The sequence below is a fragment of the Toxorhynchites rutilus genome, chromosome 3 (assembly GCF_029784135.1).
Source record: "Toxorhynchites rutilus septentrionalis strain SRP chromosome 3, ASM2978413v1, whole genome shotgun sequence".
In the NCBI taxonomy this organism is placed as follows: Eukaryota; Metazoa; Arthropoda; class Insecta; order Diptera; family Culicidae; genus Toxorhynchites; species Toxorhynchites rutilus.
In genome coordinates, this window is record NC_073746.1 from 133,637,673 (window position 1) to 133,657,698 (window position 20,026).

At 38.8% G+C, this 20,026-nt stretch overlaps 1 long non-coding RNA gene across 1 annotated transcript; it reads left to right on the forward strand.

Moving 5' to 3' along the window:
- Positions 1–17,675: 17,675 nt before the first annotated feature.
- Positions 17,676–18,276, forward strand: LOC129779721 (uncharacterized). The gene is made up of 3 exons (XR_008743754.1): positions 17,676–17,892; positions 17,976–18,091; positions 18,146–18,276. It is a non-coding gene; the product is annotated as an uncharacterized LOC129779721 (long non-coding RNA).
- Positions 18,277–20,026: the final 1,750 nt, after the last annotated feature.

Below are 20,026 nucleotides of genomic sequence, written 5' to 3' on the forward strand. Positions count from 1 at the left end.
TGCGATACAAATGATAACATTCACCCAGCATTAATTGTGTTTCTCATTTTCCAGCAAAAAACATTTTTTGCACCACCCGTAGCACCATCTGTCATCACCTCGCCTTTGCACAAATCATCTGAGGCATGCTTTCATCAGTAAGTGAATGTACGTACTCTCATTACACACCAATTCCAAAATAGTTCCGTTCGTTCCGACGTGCGCGCAATATTGATTCGAAGCGAATTAAACGCACCACCATCGTATGATCGGTTAATTGCTCTCTCCCCATGCAGCCGTGTTGCTTCTTCGTTCCCATGGTTGCGATACCTGGCAAACACAATTGCAAAAATTGTCGCACCTGCTCACCATGTGTGTCGAATTGACGTGTCGGTAAATAGCCCCAGAATTATTGCAAAATATACAACGGTAGAAAGTGGCATTGGTGAGATTATTCTGTCGTTGGGTTGGAAGTGATGTGAGGCATATAAAATGAACTTTGAGAATGCTTGTAAAAGGGATATTAGTTTCCCTTCATTTGAAGTCTCGCTGCGATTCACCGAAATAAAAACAAAGTGGAACATAATATCGTTCGTAAAATGTTTTATTCAATATCATTTCTCTGCCATAGCCACGGCGATCTCCATCAAAACTGTTAAGAATATCCAACAAGATGATAGAGAACCAACAGAATAAACAGCAAATATTCAATCTTGGTCCATTCCATCACTTCGGATGTTGAATTCAATGAATCTAATAACATTTTAATAATTTTACTATATCGGTGGACTCGTACACTGCGTTTCACAACTATAGAACCACAATTTTTTCTGAGTTTTCAGAGGTATGTAAGAAGTCGGTTGAATTGAAATATATAGTGTAGGATATGATAACTATCGTCAATAATAAGACTGGCCATTTGAACTTTATTGTTATGTCCGCGAAATATTCAAAAAACTAATATTCCAGTGTTTCATAGCTATAGAAGCAGCTGGAAAAACTCTCACTATATCCTTTACTAAATTAATGTCAATTTCACATGAATTACAATTCATGTTTCTAATTCGTAGATCATGTTTAGTTCTCAAACAGTTCAAATAACCCATTCGTGGTGGTTTCGACCAAGTTGTGCCATCTTGTAGTGTGTATCTCGGTCTACGCAGAGGATACTGCTCGTTTAAGCTCTTCAAATCACTCATATTGCTTGTAAGCTGCATCTACTATTCGTACGAATACTCCTTATTAGTTCTTGACATGGTTTTGATCTGGTAAACAAGCTGACCAGTCCAGAAACTGAAGCCCCTTTTCATTAAACGATGCCATCACCTTTCGGGTGTTATAAATTGATGCCAAATTACCCAATTATCACATTTTTTGATGCAAAAACAGCAGTAAATAATTCTGAAGTACTTCGTTGCACTTCTGACTGACTAAAGTTCAAATGGCCAGTCTTCTAAATGAAGGTAGTCTTTATATCCGGCACTATATACTTCAATTCAACCGACTCCTTACATATCTCTGAAAACTCAGATAGAATGAATGGTTCTATAGTTGTGAAACGCAGTGTAGCACACATCATTGATGCTGAAAACTTTCGAAAAAAAAATTGTTGAAGGAGTTGTGTCCGACACATGACTGCATAGTTGACGTCGAATTTCGTTCATATTTGTTGCATGTTGATTTAAAATATCTTTGAACAAGATACGCCGCAGTCTACCATGACGGATTTCTCGCCAACTCGACCAGATGTTGACATCCCTCTCAAAATTGAATGAAACTTTCTGGGCGTGAAAACCTTGCCTAATTAAGCAACTTAACATGCTTAGTTTTCCGAAAATTTATCTAGACTAACATATGGAAAGTGCTAAATATTTTTGACCATTTTTTTTATAACATTTATTTACTCGAAAATGGTAAGTCCTACAAAAATGTGATCTATGGAAGAGTTTTACGAAAAAATTGAATTTTGACGTAGGACTACGTCTAACCAGAAGATATAGGGGGTGAAATGAAAATCTAGGCACTGAACAAGTAGGAAAAAATGCAAGATTTGAAACGCTTATAACTCGAGCATTTCTCAATAGATCGCAAAGGTGTTTGCATCAATTGATAGGAAATATATCTACGCATCTATCATAACGAATAACATTTCATTTTTCTTGAGATAAATAATTGAATAATTGTGAAATATCAAGCATTGTCCAAATGCAATATGTGCCCATTTTTGATTGGTCCATTTTGTGCTCCTCAAATCGTACCGACCAAAACGGGCAACCAGAGCAGCAGCGAAATAGAATGAAGCACGATTGGAAAGGAAAAAGTCACATGAGGGTTGTGTCCGAGACACGACCGCATAATTGACGTAGGATTTCGTTAGGTTATCTGTTGATTTTGGATATGTTTGAAGAATTACATCGTAAAACTCTTTGATAATGAAAAGGGCCGTTTTGTTTGGTTGTTGGGTATTGTTTGTTCATTCCACCAGTGTTTAACGGGTGATGACAGAAGGATGATAAACAGTCGTTGGATGGTGCGTATCAGATAAAGGATACCGAAGTGGAACGAGATATCATGAGAACCGCCCTCTGTGATCCTAGACGAGATGCCTCTTGTGATATGTATGGATGAAATAAAGAAAAAAAATTCACCAATGTAATATAGATAATTATTAATACCGAACACAATTATCAATTTTTCTCATCAGTAAAAACATGTTACTTTAATATAGCGAAAATATATTTTAAATCGGAATTGTTTATTCAACCCAATGCGAATTTTAATTGGACTAACAACACCTAATTCTATATATAGAGCATATGGGAAATCACTATTTCTTCTCTTTTCCAATTTTTCTCGCCGTTAAACTTTCCTTGGATGAAAATGAACACAACATAACAGACAGCTTAAACCAAACGATAAATCGTTTCATATATCAAGTCATTTTTTACCCCTTCCCGTATTATTCAATACGTCACAAATCAATTGATTTCACTACTCTGCTCTGTTCTAGTGCCCTATGTCATGCAAGTACACCACGAGTGAGAATCGATGTAGTGCGGGGAAGGGTTAACACAATGGCTATCGTATACAATTTTACACTTACACTTGTGCTAAATTTTTCACAATGCACGATCGGACATTGATATGGAATTTCACGAAGCAACCAACATTATAGTTCCAAATTTAAATTTTATTTGCTAGAATTAATCGTATTACTCTCCTTACTTGCAATATAAAAATGCCCCCGGCTTTCATGTATTTGAAATGCCGATTTCCTTCATGCAGTTTGGTTTTGATGTCTATGTTAGGGAACACATTTCGGCGGGAGCAAAAGCTCCCCCTACTTTCATGTATTTGCAATGCAGATTTCCCCCAGGCAGCTTGGTTTTGATGTCTCTGTTAGGGAACCGGCGCATGTGTCGTCAATTTCGACCAATCAGAAGTGGGTATTTCCGTTAGGATAGGGGTTGAGATTTTTCAATTGTTCGATAGTTAGTTTAATGATATATATTATTTTATTCAATATAAAAAAATGTTATGGAGTGCCGGAATTGATTGACGCAAAAATTTCATCAATCCATCATGAAATGACTGAGCAATAAGCGTTTGAAATTGGATAATTTTCACGATGAGCTCGATTTTCGATTTTCAATTTGTACCCCAATATGTTCCCGAAAGACGTAATCCTACGTCAAAAGAAAAAAAAATGAACGAAACATTGGTCGCAGTCTCACACATGCGTAATTCTCGAGCCAGCCAGTCAGCTTAAAAATCCCCGGTCCGCTGCCGTAACGATCATTCTCATCTAAACCGTACACCACATCGATTCGCATCACATCACATCAACAAACCAACACAAGCAGCCATGGTTGGACATGGCAAAGGAGGAAAAGTGAAGGGAAAGGCAAAATCCCGCTCGAACCGTGTTGGTCTGGAGTTCCCCGCAAGGGTAGCTAGGCCGAGCGCGTTAGTACCAGTGCACCAGTCCACCTAGTTGGCGTTATATAGTTTGGGCCGCTGAAGTGACAACAACAGACAGTCGCAGCGAGTGGCGAGTGGCAAACGCAATCGCAAAACGGCATCAGGTAGCAGAAGAAAAAAGTTTGTTCTTTATACAAACTGCTTTGGTGGCAAATCCAGAACAAGGCGGCATCGAGGGCGTTCGAAATGGTTTTTTTCAAAACCACGAGTACAAAGTTTTCTAAATTGGAACCATTCCATAAAACACGGCGCTTTTCAGGGCCATTAAACATTCCAAAAAAGAGTTCAGGAAATACAGTTCAATGCTTTCTAAAACAATATCAAAAATAATAATAAAACACGAATTGATTTTTTCATAATTAGTTTGCCAGGATATGATGAGTATGAGAATTTGGCAGTTGTTCTGAGCTTATTGACTTTCCTGATTATTCAATTTTCACCAATTCTTAAATTGCTTCCAGATTGAAAGTACAGTAATTTACATTTACTTCGACATTTAGATAATTGGACGGACATGTAATGCGACATATTTAGTTGGACATTTTTGTAAACATAGATTTCGGGGTCCAAATTATGACCCCACATTGAAAGTCGACACTGTACCACTGTCATCACAAATGTTCAATTACAGGTTAAAATAGCCTCCAATGCGACACTGAGTGATGCTTCGGCACGTCGCGGTCAATGTAATTTACTGTACAACATGTCACAAGCTGGATGGGAAGAAATTTTCCAACTGTGGAAGCTGTGGCGAGTGGCAAACGCAATCGCTAAACAGGAAGCTTTAATCGAACAAGATGGGGATATCGAGTGATAACAAAACAATAAACTCTTTAGATTAAAGATAATATTGTGATCCTGAAAAGGACCCTTTTTAGCCTGCATGTGAATCCAACGAGCGAACAAATCGTAATGAATGTATTTTTTTGCCATCGCTGCCTTTTAACGCTCATTCGTTCGTCTCGTTGGACTCGCCCCTTTGGCTGAGTCTGCCAATTTGTCTCTATCCTGTGGGCGTGTACCGCTAAAGTACAAAATGCGCGGACCCGCTGAAAAATACCTCATTCTCTTTCAAACCGAAAATCAGTGTGGTTGTTTGGCATCGTTTCACATCGCATCGCATCATATCAACAAAGCAACAAAAACAGCAACGTGGACGTGTGGACGAGACGAAGGAGGACAGGTTAAGGGAAAGGCAAAGCCCCACTCGAACCGTGCAGATTTGCAGTTCCCTGTTGGTCGCATTCACTGATTGCTCCGCAAGGGTAACTAGGCCGAAAGGATTTGTGCCGGAGCACCAGTATATCTAACAGCGGTTATAGAGTTTCGGCCGCCGGAGTGCTCGAGTTGGCTTGCAAAAGCTGCTCACGACAATAAGAAAACCCGCCTACAGAACAGAGCACATTCGATTCGGTGGCAACAACTAGTTTCAGCGAGTGGCAAACGCAATTGCAAAACGGCAGCAGGTAGAAGAAGGAAAAAAGTTTGTTTATACAGACTGCTTTGGTGGCATAACCAGCCACAGTAAAACACGGCGCTTTTCAGGGCCATTAAACCTTTTAAAGAAGAGTTATTAAAAGTTATTCACAATACCAATGCATTCTAAAGTAACATAATATGACGTATAATATGAACTGATTTATTTTGTTTATGCTTGTATTTGAACTTATTGGTGGTTGGGGTGTTTTAAATTAATCATTCAGTTTTCACAAATCCATGCATGGTTCCTGAATTGAAAGTGGCTTCAAATTACAACACATTGTATGCAGGATGGAATTCACGAATTTTCTCGGTAGCAAGAACTGCTTTCTTTGGTTGATAACTGATGTTGAAAATTGACTGAGGTTACATTTGCATTGTATAGAAACATAACTAAGGAGCAACATGATGAGCTATGTATTTCGTGCTGCTCTGTTCTTATTTTAAAGGACTCCAATCCGAAGGTCATCCGTCCCTGTATTCACTGTTGGTTTTTCAGAACGCTTATAGCTCGTCTATTTCTCGACAGATCGTATCCAAAACCTCAGTTCTTTTTCATTGACAAAGTTTGTAAAAAAACGCAAAAACACAACATCAAAGGTTCTTTTTAGAACCTCCAACATGTTCATAAAGAGTAAACAGTAAACTAATCCATTTTTTCAGTTAGATAGGTGAATACCTACCTAGCAGAAGAAGAAAATAAAACAATATATTTGAAATATATATTTAGCAAAAGCTGTCCCCTTTGTATAGTCCTACGTCACTCCGGTTATGTCCCCGACATTACCCGCCCGTCTTTTTTTTAGGAACAAAAACTGAAAAAAAACATTTTTTTGAATTCTACACTGAAAAAAATTGAATTCAAAAAATAAAAGTCGATTTTCTCAGAATGATCATCTCAGATTTTGATGAAATGGTGGATAGATTGTATCGCAACTTGTGCATATATAAGCAAAAAAGTTTTTTTAACAAATTTTTTTTTCCAATATTTTATTTCTTTTTTCAGTACAGAAAGCCAACCCAAAACAAAAAAATAAATAATAATAATAGCAAGAATGTTGAATGAGTGTTTTAGTGGCCTTTAATTCAAGTCAAATGTGATAAAACTTATGACATTTTTTGACATTGAATTCATTTTTATCCATCTGATCTTATAACATGTACATGTTAACTTAGTAGATATTGACACATATAACTGTTTATTGAACACGAAAAAAGTAAATGTGGGGTTCGATCGGTGCTCCGTAGTTCCTGCGATTGATGTATTAAGTACTTCAAATGCGGAGAATTTGAACACAAGAGCACGGATTGCAAGCAAAATTTTGAAATGTGCTCAAGGTGTAGTCAGAAACACAAGACATCTGAATGCAAGTCAACTGTGTTGAAATGTGTTAATTGTTTGAAAATTAATAAAGAACGGAAATTGAATTTGGACGTCAATCATGCCGCATTCAGCTCTGAATGTTTAGTATATCAGAGACTTTTTGATTTGAAAAAAATCAGCTTGCATTTCAATAAATAGCAACCAGGTTCCAGAAGAATTGTGAACCAATATTATATTTTGTATTTGAATATTGCGGGACTGTCAACAAACTATGTAGCGTTACGTCAGATTGTTGAGGAAAAGCGTCAGCTTTCTAGTCCTCTTGTCTGAAACACACATTGTTGAAATAGAATCATTTGATCAGTATATTATTCCGGGATATAATGTTGCTGCGTGTTTATCACATTCTAGGCACACTGGCGGTGTTGCTATTTATCTCAGAGAATCAGTTCAATTCAATCTTCGCCTCAACGAAGTTATTGATGGTAACTGGTTCTTGGGCATTACAGTTGAACATGGCATGAAGGTGGGTAATTTTGGTGTTTTGTATCATAGTCCCAGCTCAAGCTACTTGCGTTTTGTTGAAATTTTAGACAACTTGCTTGAGATGTTCCTTGACTCTAGCAAATTGAGTATATTAGCTGGTGATTTCAATATTAATTGGCGTGATGACTACAATTCGAACCATTTGGAGCGTGAATCCGATTTCTTCAATTTGAAACAAACAGTACATGAATTTACGCGCATTTCCAGGCACAGTAAAACTTTAATTGAGCATGTTTATTCCAATTTTGATACTATTTACACAGTCGCGGATACCAATTTGAAAATAACCGATCATGAGACTCTAATTATTAATATTGTAGATAATCTCGTGGTAAACGAAGATGTTGTGAAATTAAAGTGCTGGAGGAAATATTCGAAGCAAGCTGTTTCGAATCTCGTAGTGAGAAACCTGGATTTTCCTTTCGAGGTCGGTAATTTAGATGAATCAGCGGATGTTTTAACTAATACCTTGAAAACGTGTACAAATCGGCTTGTTACGTAAAAATTTGTTCCTATGAAAAACTCGAACAGCTGGTACAATTTGGATCTTTTACGCCTTAAACGTGCGGAGACAGATGGTACAACAAATTTTGTAGAACAAATGATGGAAATCATTGGAATATGTACACAAACGCGTGCAATAGATATTCACAATCGATTAAGAAAACTCGTTGTGAATATATTCAGAGGAAGATTGATCTGCATCAAAGCAACAGCAAGGAGTTATGGAAAATTTTGAAATCTTTATTGAAACCTAGTAATATCAAACCGCGGTCCATAACTTTTAATGGCACACTTGAACAGTCTGAACAGGCTATAGCATCAAAGTTTAACGATTATTTTGTCAATAGTGTTCTAACCATTGAATTGGTTAGTGAACCTGATGAAATAAAACAGCCGGTTAATAGTAGTTGTAGATTTGAAAGTTTTCACCCAATTACATTAAACGACCTTAGAACTATTTGCTTTTCTTTAGGAAAAACGGCTGGAGTGGATAATGTCAATGCTAGAGTTATTCAATATTGCTTTCATGTCATTGATCACATCTTGCAGGACCTTATTAATAAATCTTTGCTAATTGGGCATGTGCCTAAGGTGTAGGAGGAATCTTTAATAGTTCCAATTCAAAAGGGTTGCTGGAACGATTAAAGCCGAAGAGTTTTGTCCCATCAATATGTTGCACACGCTAGAGAAAATATTAGAAGTAGCCGTTAAAGGCCAGCTGCTGGAATATTTAAATTGCAATGCTTTGCTAATACCAGAATAATCGGGATATCGGGAAGGTCATTCCTGTGAAACCGCATTGAACTTGGTATTAGCAAAATGGAAAGAGAAGCTAGAGTGCAAAGAGAATATCATTGCTGTTTTCTTGGATCTAAAACGCGCTTTCGAAACAATTTCTAGGCCCTTGTTGTTGAACACGATTAAGCGCTTTGGATTTACGAGTACTGCATAAAAATGGTTTGAAAACTATTTGAATGACATAACTCAACGGACTGTTTTTAATGAATCAATTTCTAATCCCCTAGGGAATAATCTTGGAGTACCTCAGGGAAGTGTATTAGGGCCCATTAAATATCTTGGCGTGATTATTGATGACAAACTCAAGTTCAACACTCACATTGACAATGTCATCAAGAAAATTGCCAAAAAGTATGGAAGCTTATGTCGATTGAAAACGGATTTAACTATTTGCAGCAAAATACAGCTATACAAATCAATCATCTCTCCTCATTTAGCCTCCTTTTGCTCTTCCATTTTATTTTTAGCCAATGACACACAAATATCGAGATTACAGCGCTTGCAAAACAAAATAATGCGGTTGATACTAAAATGTAACAGATTCACTTCCTCATCTTTAATGTTGGACGCTCTGCAATGGTTATCCGTGAAGCAAAGAATTGTTTATTTAACTATGGTGTTCATTTTTGAAGTTATTAATGGTTTGCTGCCTCGATATTTGTGTGATCGAGTTGAAAGAGAAAGTGACTTCCATAGCTATAACACTAGAAACGCGAATGAATTAAGAACACCTAATTTCTTGTCATGTGCTTCACAAAATTCGTTGTACTTCAAAGGAATAAATGTGTTCAACTCGATGCCAAGACATATTAAATGCGCAACAACACTCCCAGAATTTAAGAGGCATTGTAATTCACATGTTAAAACTGTGTTTTATTAACAGCCGAACGAGTTTTTGTTTATTTTTATGACGAAGATCTTTACTGACGAAGTTTAATACGAACGGATAATTTTATGTGAACAATTTTTTTGTAGTTTGTTTTCAATATTTTCAATGAATCTGATGAAGTTTTTTCTTTTATCCTTAAATTATCCTTTTTTTTAATTTGTTTTACTCTCTATTATGTCTGTCATGATCTTGGTGATGATGGACTATTTTATTTTTATTTTGTCGTTTTTTTTTTATTAAATCGTTTATTTTTACAGGCTCAGTTACATAAGTTTAAAGGAGCCAAACTCCTATCTGTATAGTTACAAGTATACATAAACATTTTTTATTAATTCTAATGTTAATGAAGTAGAGAACCGATTACTCGTGGCTTGCTCGAGTTTAGAAGGGTGACATTTTGTTTCAGGAAAAGGATGGGATATAAGGATTTGTTGACAATGTTCACTCACATTCGCACTCACATTCATCATACTCAATTCTTAAGCCTATCTTATATCTAACATGTATTTACATTTCACCTTATTCTATTGTTAGTAAGAAGGGAATTGATTTCTCGCGAAGGAAAAGGAAAAGGAGACTATAAGGATATAAGGACAATCACACACGAAGATCGATAGCTTTTAGGAAGACATATATTTGGGACATGTAATCAAGGTCTAACCGAGCCAACACATCTCTCACCGGCACATTGGGCTGCCTTCCTCTAGCCCGAAGAGAGTTTTCTAAATTCGATCTGGCAACAAGATACTCCTCGAACGACCAAACAACGTGTTCGATGTCGTGGTAACCTTGGCCACAAGCACAGATATTGCCATCGGCAAGATTAAAACGAAAGAGTAGCGCGTCTAACGAACAGTGATTGGACATGAGTCGAGAGAAGGTGCGAATAAAGTCCCGACTTAAGTCCAGACTTTTGAACCATGGTTTGAGGCTAACCTTAGGGATAATCGAGTGAAGCCACCGACCCAATTCATCTTCGTTCCACTTACGTTGCCAGTTAGCGATGGTATTTTTACGGACTAAAGAATAAAATTCATTGAAAGCGATTTGACGCTGATAAATATCGCCTTCAATTGCACCTACCTTTGCTAATGAGTCAGCCCTCTCATTACCCGGAATTGAGCAATGTGAAGGGACCCAGACAAAGGTAATGACATAACAGCGTCTGGTTAAAGCACTCAAATTTTCTCGTATTCTCTCAAGGAAGTACGGCGAGTGCTTTTCCGGCCTCACTGAACGGATAGCTTCGACAGAGCTAAGACTATCCGTTACAATGTAATAGTGTTCAACAGGTCGTGAGGCGACGCAGTCCAGCGCCCAATGAATTGCTGCCAATTCAGCAATATACACTGAGCAAGGATTCTGAAGACTGTGGGAGGTGCTAAAAATTTCGTTGAACACTCCAAATCCTGTGGACTCATTCATAGAGGACCCATCAGTAAAGTACATGTTATCACAAGTGACACGCCCATACTTTACATTGAAGATCGTGAGAACGATCCCCGATCGATGATAATCTGGAATTCCATGGATTTTCTCCTTCATGAACAGATCAAAATGTACAGAGGAATTGATGTAGTCAGGAAAACAAACACGGTTGGGAGTATACGAAGAAGGATCAACCTGCATGGAGATGAATTCATGATATGAGCTCATGAATCCTGAATGAAAATTTAGCTCGATAAGCTGCTCAAAATTTCCGATCACCAATGGGTTCATAACCTTACACCGGATGAGGAACCGAAGAGATAATAAATTGAAGCGATCTTTTAGTGGGAGTAGGCCTGCCAAAACCTCGAGACTCATGTTATGCGTTGAGGGCATACATCCCAACGCAATACGGAGACAAAGATACTGAATTCGCTCGAGTTTAATGAGGTGTGTTTTGGCAGCTGATTGAAAACAGAAACTGCCATACTCCATCACTGAGAGAATAGTTGTTCGATACAACATTATAAGATCTTCGGGATGGGCTCCCCACCAGGTGCCGGTAATTGGAGAAAGTTTATTCTTTGTTGACATTTTTTACTCAGATACCTAATATGGGCCCCCCAAGTACATTTGGAGTCGAACCAGATCCCAAGATACTTGAATGACATAGCATGAGTGATCGGTTTACCCAAAAGTTGAAGCTTTGGTTTTGCTGGTCTATGCTTCCTAGAAAAAACCACCATCTCTGTTTTCTCCGTGGAGAATTCGATCCCTAGCCCAATGGCCCAGGTTGAAAAATTGTTCAAAGTATCTTGTAAGGGTTCTTGCAGGTCGGATTCTTTTGATCCTACGACAGACACTACTCCATCATCTGCAAGTTGTCTTAAGCTGCAATTTTGTGTAAGGCAATTGTCAATGTCGCTTACATAGAAGTTGTACAAAAGGGGGCTTAAACATGAGCCCTGAGGGAGGCCCATGTAAGAGACCCGACTTACTGCCGAATCTCCATGAGAAAAATTCAAATGTTTCTCACAAAGCAAGTTATATAACATATTATTCAATAGAGGCGGTAGACCCCGAGAATGTAATTTGTCTGACAAAACCTCTATTGAAACAGAATCAAAGGCCCCCTTTATGTCCAAGAATACTGAAGCCATTTGTTTTTTTTCGGCTTAAGCCATTTGAATTTCTGAAGAAAGCAACGCAAGACAATCATTCGTCCCCTTGCCCCTGCGGAACCCATATTGTGTATCTGAGAGTAGGCCATTCGTTTCAACCCATCGATCAAGGCGAAACAAGATCATTTTCTCCAACAATTTCCGTATACAAGACAGCATTGCTATTGGGCGGTACGAATTGAAGTCGGACGCGGGTTTTCCGGGTTTTTGAATAGCTATAATTCGCACTTGTCTCCAATCATCTGGAACAATATTATGCTCCAGAAACCGATTGAATAAATTCAACAAGCGATGTTTCGCCACATCAGGGAGGTTTTTTACCAAGTTGAACTTAATTCTATCCGTTCCTGGAGCCGAATTGTTACAAGAAAGGAGAGCAAGAGAGAATTCTACCATCGAAAACTCGGAATAAAGATCGCACCTATCTTGTGGTATATCTCGAACAATTTTTTGCACAGGAACGGAATCGGGACAAACCTTCCGTGCAAAATTAAAAATCCATCGATGTGAATATTCTTCGCTTTCATTCGATGAAGAGCGATTTCTCATGTTTCGAGCCACTTTCCATAATTTTTTCATTGACGTTTCTCGTGACAAACCTCCCACGAAATTTCGCCAATAAGCACGTTTTTTCCCTTTGATCAAGTTTTTAAATTGATTTTCAAGGTCCAAATACGTTTGAAAATTCTCAATGGTTCCACGTTTCCGAAAAGCTTTAAATGCGTTCGATTTATCCTGATAAAGCTTGGAACATTGGCTATCCCACCATGGAATGGGAGGCCTTAGACGAAAAGTGGAGCCTGGGATGGGTTTCGTTTGAGCGCGAACCGCGCTTTCATATATCAAACGAGAAAGGAAGTTATACTCCTCCAATGGAGGCAAACCATCTCTGGAATTGATGGCTAGAGCAATCGCGTCCGCATATTTTTTCCAGTCAATGTGTCTTGTGAGGTCATATGCCATGTTTATAGATTCAGAAGAATTCGAACCAATGGTGATGGAAATTTTGATTAGCAAGTGGTCACTGCCGTTGGGGTCTTGGATTGCATTCCACTTGCAATCTAACGATAGTGTATTCGAGCAAAGCGAGAGGTCAAGAGCACTTGGGTTAGCAGGAGGTTTAGGTACACGTGTTGTTTCCCCAGTATTCAAAACGGTCATATTGAAGCTGTTACAAAGGTCATATATCAACGATGAACGATTGTCGTCGTACTGTTCCCCCCAGGCAGTTCCGTGAGAGTTGAAGTCTCCCAAGATCAATCGTGGCTCAGGAAGGAGTGAGCACATGTCAACAAGTTGCTTGCGGCTAACCGCAGCTCTCGGAGGCCAATACAAACTGACAATGCAGAGGTCTTTGCCTCTGATGTTTGCATGACAAGCAACAGCTTCGATCCCTCCAATAGGTGGAAGGTCAATTCTAAAAAATTGGTGGCACTTATTAATCCCCAATAGTACCCCTCCGTATCTGTCATCGCGGTCCAAGCGTATTATATTAAAATCGTGGAAAGAGAGATCATTTTGAGAAGAGAGCCAGGTTTCGGACAGAGCAAAAACATCACAATTGAATTTATGAATTAGAAATTTGAAAGTATCCAATTTAGGGATAAGACTACGACAATTCCACTGTAAAACAGTGATATCTCCGACCTCTCTATTGAAATTAGACATCAAGAGAGATAATCATTGCAAGGAGGGGCCATGTTTGCATCAATTGTTGCAAAATTGTCTTTAATACTGGAAGCATTGAAATGACAATGGTTCTGATGGAGTCGGAAACATTAAAGCATGTGAAGATTTGAGCCAGAAGGTCAGTCAACTTTATAAATCCCGATTGGGGAGTTGAGCTGGACGGAAAAATAGGGACATTTGGGGTTTTTGATGTCCCCTCGAGTGCTGGGTCGTTCGAAGGTGAACTATTCCCACGGAAGCCAGGAGGAACCTGATTTTGCTTGTCCGCTGCACTCGATTTTTTAGGCATGCTAACAGGAGGTATAACCGGAGGGGCTTGTCCTTGATCTTTGGGAGTGGTCACATTTTTGCGCCGGGGATTCCCTTGGAAAATGAACGGTTTGCCCCCGTTAGCTGTGTCCGTTTCCATTTCGTCAATGGGCAACGTGGCGAAGACATTTTGTGTGATGATTGGTTGTTGTTGTTGGGCCAGTGGCGAAGCGCCCTTTAAAATATCCGCAAAAGTGCGTTTCGAGCGTTCCTTCAAAGAGCGCTTCTGTTTCTCCCAGCGACTCTTGTAAATTTCACAAGCTGAGAGCTCATGTGGGGTCCCCCCGCAATATGGACATTTATGCTCAGTCGCACTGCAGGATTTCCCCTCATGTTGCTCTCCGCAAGTGGCACAGCGCTCCTTGTTGGCACAATAATCTGAAGTGTGACCAACTGACTTGCATTTTTGGCAAGTCATGGGCTTTGGCACGAAGAGTCGCACAGGCAGTCTTAATTTGCCCACCATGACGTAGTCAGGGAGAGCGGAACCAGCAAAAGTTACTCGAAACGAGTCTGACGGCGTGAATTTAGTTTTTCCCTTTTCTTGGAATACTTTCCCTAGTTGGCGGCTGTCCAAAATTTTAACGCCCACCAACGGGAGTCTTTTAAATTTACCAACTCCTTCCTTTATCATTTCACACGTCAGACCCGTTTCAGTTATCACCCCCGAGATTTCTACGTCATGGGACGGCACGTAGACACGATACTCTAGGGAGAATCTCTCGTCGATCACAACTGCATTTGCGTGTTTCCGATCACTCACGACAACACGAACCTTAGAGATTTCGACCACGGAGGAATAATATCTTGCCAGATCTTTCGAAACCTGAATTACATTGATGGATTTTCCGTTCGGTTTGGGCCGGAAAAAAACAACCCATGGGCCAGCTCCAGGTGAATCTTCTGGATAGACCTTGACACGAGGAGAGGAAGCAACTGAGGGGGAGGTCGAGGTCGATTTTTGAGCGGGAGCGGGATCAGTAGGGCTGGGAGGCAAGTTCGGGAGTTGAGCGGAAACGTGAGCGGGAGAATGAGGGGGTGAAGAGGAAAGGTTTGCAAATTTTCTTGAGGGAGGCTTGTTGAGGTGAGTTAACTCTTCCTGTGAAGAGACATCTTCTGAGGGGGGAACGCGTTTAAGCGACTTCCCAGCACCCGTAGCTGGGGAGGGGGAGACAGTGGATTCGATATCCATGTCAACGCTTTCTTCCCCTTCAGCCATTTAAAATGGCAGATGTACACTTTCTTATAATTTTTGCAATTTTTTTTTATAATTAACCTTAACCTAATAACCTTAACCTATTAATTTCAGTATACTTATTATGCACACCAGTGCGGATTATTTATAACGGTGCTGCGTGTTGATCGTTCGGTACAGCTGAACCCGTGTATCGCACCACGCGGTGATGATGTCGAAGACGGTGCTACGGCGATAACACACCAGCACACAGCGTTCGCGTGCAGGGTTTCTTCCTCTCGCTTGTTGTGTCTGCTTCAATGAATTCACAGGGAATCCCGTTAGTGTCCAACACTCACTTCACCAGCCACGAAAATAACGGTATCACTTCAACGATGGACGATAACGATATGAAACCGTCCGGCGGCTTTGAGCTTAGGAAGACGAATGTATTTTGTCGTTTTTATAGTTGTATTAGTTTAAAAAAAAATAAAAGTAGTCTACAAAACTTTGAGCGTCGTGTGCGAGACACAGATATAAAGGATATTAAATTGAAAGTTTTTTTTAAGTGCCGGTCTAGGAATTTTCGTAAAGGAAATTTTCTCGATTTCTCTGAATGAGGGTATGAGGGTATAGTCAATCCAAAACAAGGCTGGCGGTTGGACTTGTGCTCTGATGGACCACTTGGCTGCAAGGGCCTCGTCGGGACCGTATTGGCTCTGTGGCTGACATGACTGAGTATTGGCTTGTCTTTTGACATTGCAATTTTTTGAACTTATATCTGTAAATAAAATCAGTTCGTTTTTCATGTTTGCTAAACTGATTTCAATGTTGAGAATAAATAAATAAATTATCTTTTACATAACTCGTCTTGCTCAAACCTCTGTAGAGGAAGGAGGCGGGACCATCATCATCATCATCATCATCATCATCATTATATTCTAAGAAATCCAATCATCATATCTTTCCTATTTTTTCTTTTTATCTAACATTTTGAAGATTTTGGGATTATCTACTGAATTCGAAAACCTTTTAGCTGCGATTTTATTTTCATCTACAGGAATAAAACAATGACATTTTTGTGTTCCCGATATTGTTTTCCCGTTATTGAATTGTTCTTCAAACTCACTCGCCTTTTTTGTATGCTGTTCTTTGGATACGCAACAGAAATTCAATTTCGTAATACATTTGTCATTTCGTTTAACTGCCCAATTGTAAAGCTCTAGTGCTATTTGGATTCTGTTTCAGTAATCTTGGACAAGACATGCTCTCTTTGCCATTCATTGTAGAGTTCCTCCTATTGCATCACAGGGTACTTTCCCTTGGGAGATGGCAAAGAAATAACATTCCGCTTCTAGTCCGTAAATTTTCTTGAAATTACACAGACTGGCGAAATTCTTTTTGTTTTTGTAATGTACTGCTGCTCTATCGGACATGAAAGTTATTTTAGTGAAATCATTATTTTTTCTGACAAATTCTATAAATTTTTCTCTAAACAACTGCACTGCCACAGTGTCGTGTGTTAAAAAACAACTGAAATAACTATAAAGCTTACGTTTTATAGTTTACCATTTTGAATTATGGATGAACAATTCTCTGAAAAAACACAAATAACTATTATTCAAAGACTCTTTTTTATTTCGCAAAAAAAAAAAACAGATTGCTGTTTGTAAATAAAGTAATACTCTATGAGTCTGTCTACTTTAACAACGAAATACGGCACAAATTCATCGATTGTTTTTAAAATAGTTTCAAAATTTCAACGGTGTGTGGTCAGCCATTGTTGAAAAACGGTCTAATTTACGGTTACACTTGGGGTTGTTAATACCAGCCCTGCATTTACAATCCTTGCGAATCCTGGAGATCACGGGTTGACTCATGTTGCTAAATAAAGTCACACTTTTCTTTGTTGAATTCTGATGATTACGCAGAAACAAAATAATGCTATTTCATTTCATTTCATTTGCTGCCGGTCACGACTGGTAATTTTCAAACAACTGCAGGGCCATTTTATTCATCCTTTAGGTATCTATACAATCCATTTATTATTATCATATCTACAGTGACTCTTAATAGATACCTAGAGCTACAACAACTATTCGATACCTGACCGATCGATCAAGAGATTTTTGGCAGATGGATATTGTTTGAGAGCTGTCTGAATTGAAACATATTGTTTTTTTTATCCCATTTATTTATTTTAGGCTCATTAGCATTTTAGCTGTAACAGAGCCGAATTTTAATCGTGTACATGTCACACGGTTATCATATCTATATCTATAATTATAGCACATTACATTACACAGTTGCCATTCGCCAGTATTCCTTCTATACCATCCCAGATTCCTATATTTTCGAGCAGTTATGGACACCATGTCGGCCGAGTGACGAAAAGTGCTACAAAAGTGCTGGAATATTACCTCATCTTGCCTCCCGCAGGCAACAATGTCTATAGTTTCAGCTATAATTCTACAAGATAACTTGAACAGAGCGATCACTGTAGCTTTGCTTTCTCTCTTTCTCGCTAAGCTGTCATTCAAAACACGAAAGCGAGCGCTACATTTAAAAACAAAACATTGAAGCAGTGGTTGAATGGTTACAACAGCAAAAGGTAATTTCCCAAATCAAATGACTTGCTAACACGGTAGGCTTATATTTTCATTATTCTCAAAAGTAAACTTCATCTTATTTCAGCTGTTGCGGCACAAATTTCATGCACCAAACCCGTCCTGGAGAACATGCATCTGGAACACCAGTGAAACGATTAATTATGATATATTACGGCTAAACTGAGGAGGATAAATATAATGGTATTACTAGCGAAGACGATAGAAGATTAGGATTTAAAATTTATTTTGTTTCAGCTGTTGCTGCCACACTTTCTCCCTCATTATAACGTATGAAAATCCCGGCCGGTGATGTTAACGAATTGAATGAGAAGGATGCTTCGAATGATGATGGTATTACCAGAGTTGAATGATCAGTTTATCGTCTTATCGTCTTATGCGTATAATAAAATGATTATAAAGAACGCTCTTCTGCACTTTTTATTTTAATTTTCTTGAACACAAACAAAGCTAAAATAAGATTCAAGCAGTGCTGCGATCGGTCGACGTGGTGCCAGATTGGCACATCCTTGGCTCGTAATTGGTTGTCGAATACGAAGGGAAGGTCGATCACGATCACGATCGATCGCTTACTAAGCGAACGTGCAACCAATGTGGCTACGGAGACCCCCCAAACATATTGTATTTGACTACAAAAAAAAAGTCAGTTGATTTTTTTATAACTGACACAAAAAGAAACAAAAATAAAAAAAATTCGAGAAAAAATCTTGAAAAGTTTTTGTTAAAAAAACTTTTTTGCCTTAAATATGCACAAGTTGCGATGTATGGAAGAGTTGTAGGGCACATATTTATTTACCATTTTTCTACCACTTCATCAAAATCTGAGAGGGCATTTTGAGAAAATCGAGTTTTAGTTCTTGAAATTGATTTTTTTCAGTGTAGGATTTCAAAAAAGAGGAATATGCCAATCCCATAGACGAGTTGGCGCGAAATCCGTCCAATATGCTCCCGAAAAGCGTAATCCTAGAGCCGTAGTTCCAACGAGACGAAATTCAATGATTGCCAAACTTCGCGAACCCTGTTGCCCATCGATAAGAGCTTAGTTTCCGAAAGGGGTAATTTTCTCTTCAACCCACTCCCAGTATGGCTCTGTAGCCAAATAAATGGATCACATATGTAGGTACATACACAAGTGTTATTTGTAAGTGGTAGCTAGATTGGCATGTGTGGCGCCCGAAAGGGACAGTGATTCTCGGAAATTTAGTTCCGGTTGGCTATCGGTATCCGGACAAATTAAATTTAATCAGTTCACTGATTCGAGAAATAAACTAGTTCGATGCGCTTCCTCTGACAAGCGAGGGAGCGAGTAGAGCCTTTCGTAGTATGGGATTCGTATTAAATTTAACATGTCAGCCAGCATTGTTATTGCGAAGATCAGATTTGAGAGATGATGCATTCTTCTTAACGCTATATACACTATGTAATCCAACATCAAGAAATGGAAGGAATATGGCGCAGTATGTGAATATGAATAAGTGGAATAGAATTATCACAGGACATTGGTAAACCAGAATGCCAGAATGATTATGTTGTGCTGCTGAAGATGAACTGAAAAAGCAACGGTGTTTGCGATATTCAAGCAGCAATCATTGTGACATTTCATTGATAAACTAGACCTATGTAAGGGCGTCCGAAGAGCAAAACATGAGAAGAAAATTCACCATAATGATCTCCGCTTGACCAAGGGTCGCGTGAGTATACAGTAATTATACAGTATACATGGCATTGTAGAATAGATTAAAGTACCCTATTCAGATCTTTGCAACATCGTTCCAATCAAACGCGTCAGCAAGAACGCGTTTATTTCGAAAGCGTTTGAGTTACATTAACTGGGATAGGAGGCTTGAAGTCCGGTCGGCAGCAACAAGAAGGTCAGTGGCACTCGATAAATAAAATTAGAGGTTTAATCTTGCTCCTCTATTCGTGATCGTTTTTGACGTAGAACTACGTCTTTCAGGAAGGGTGCCATATCAGAAAACAGGTCACGTTTTTATGAAATAAAGTTAACGTTAATAACTATTTTCACTGTTAACGAATTCTCATGATTTGCATACCAACTGAATCGTAAATTCTCTAAGATTTGTTTGATATGCTATACATTGCAGTTCGCTGATCTCT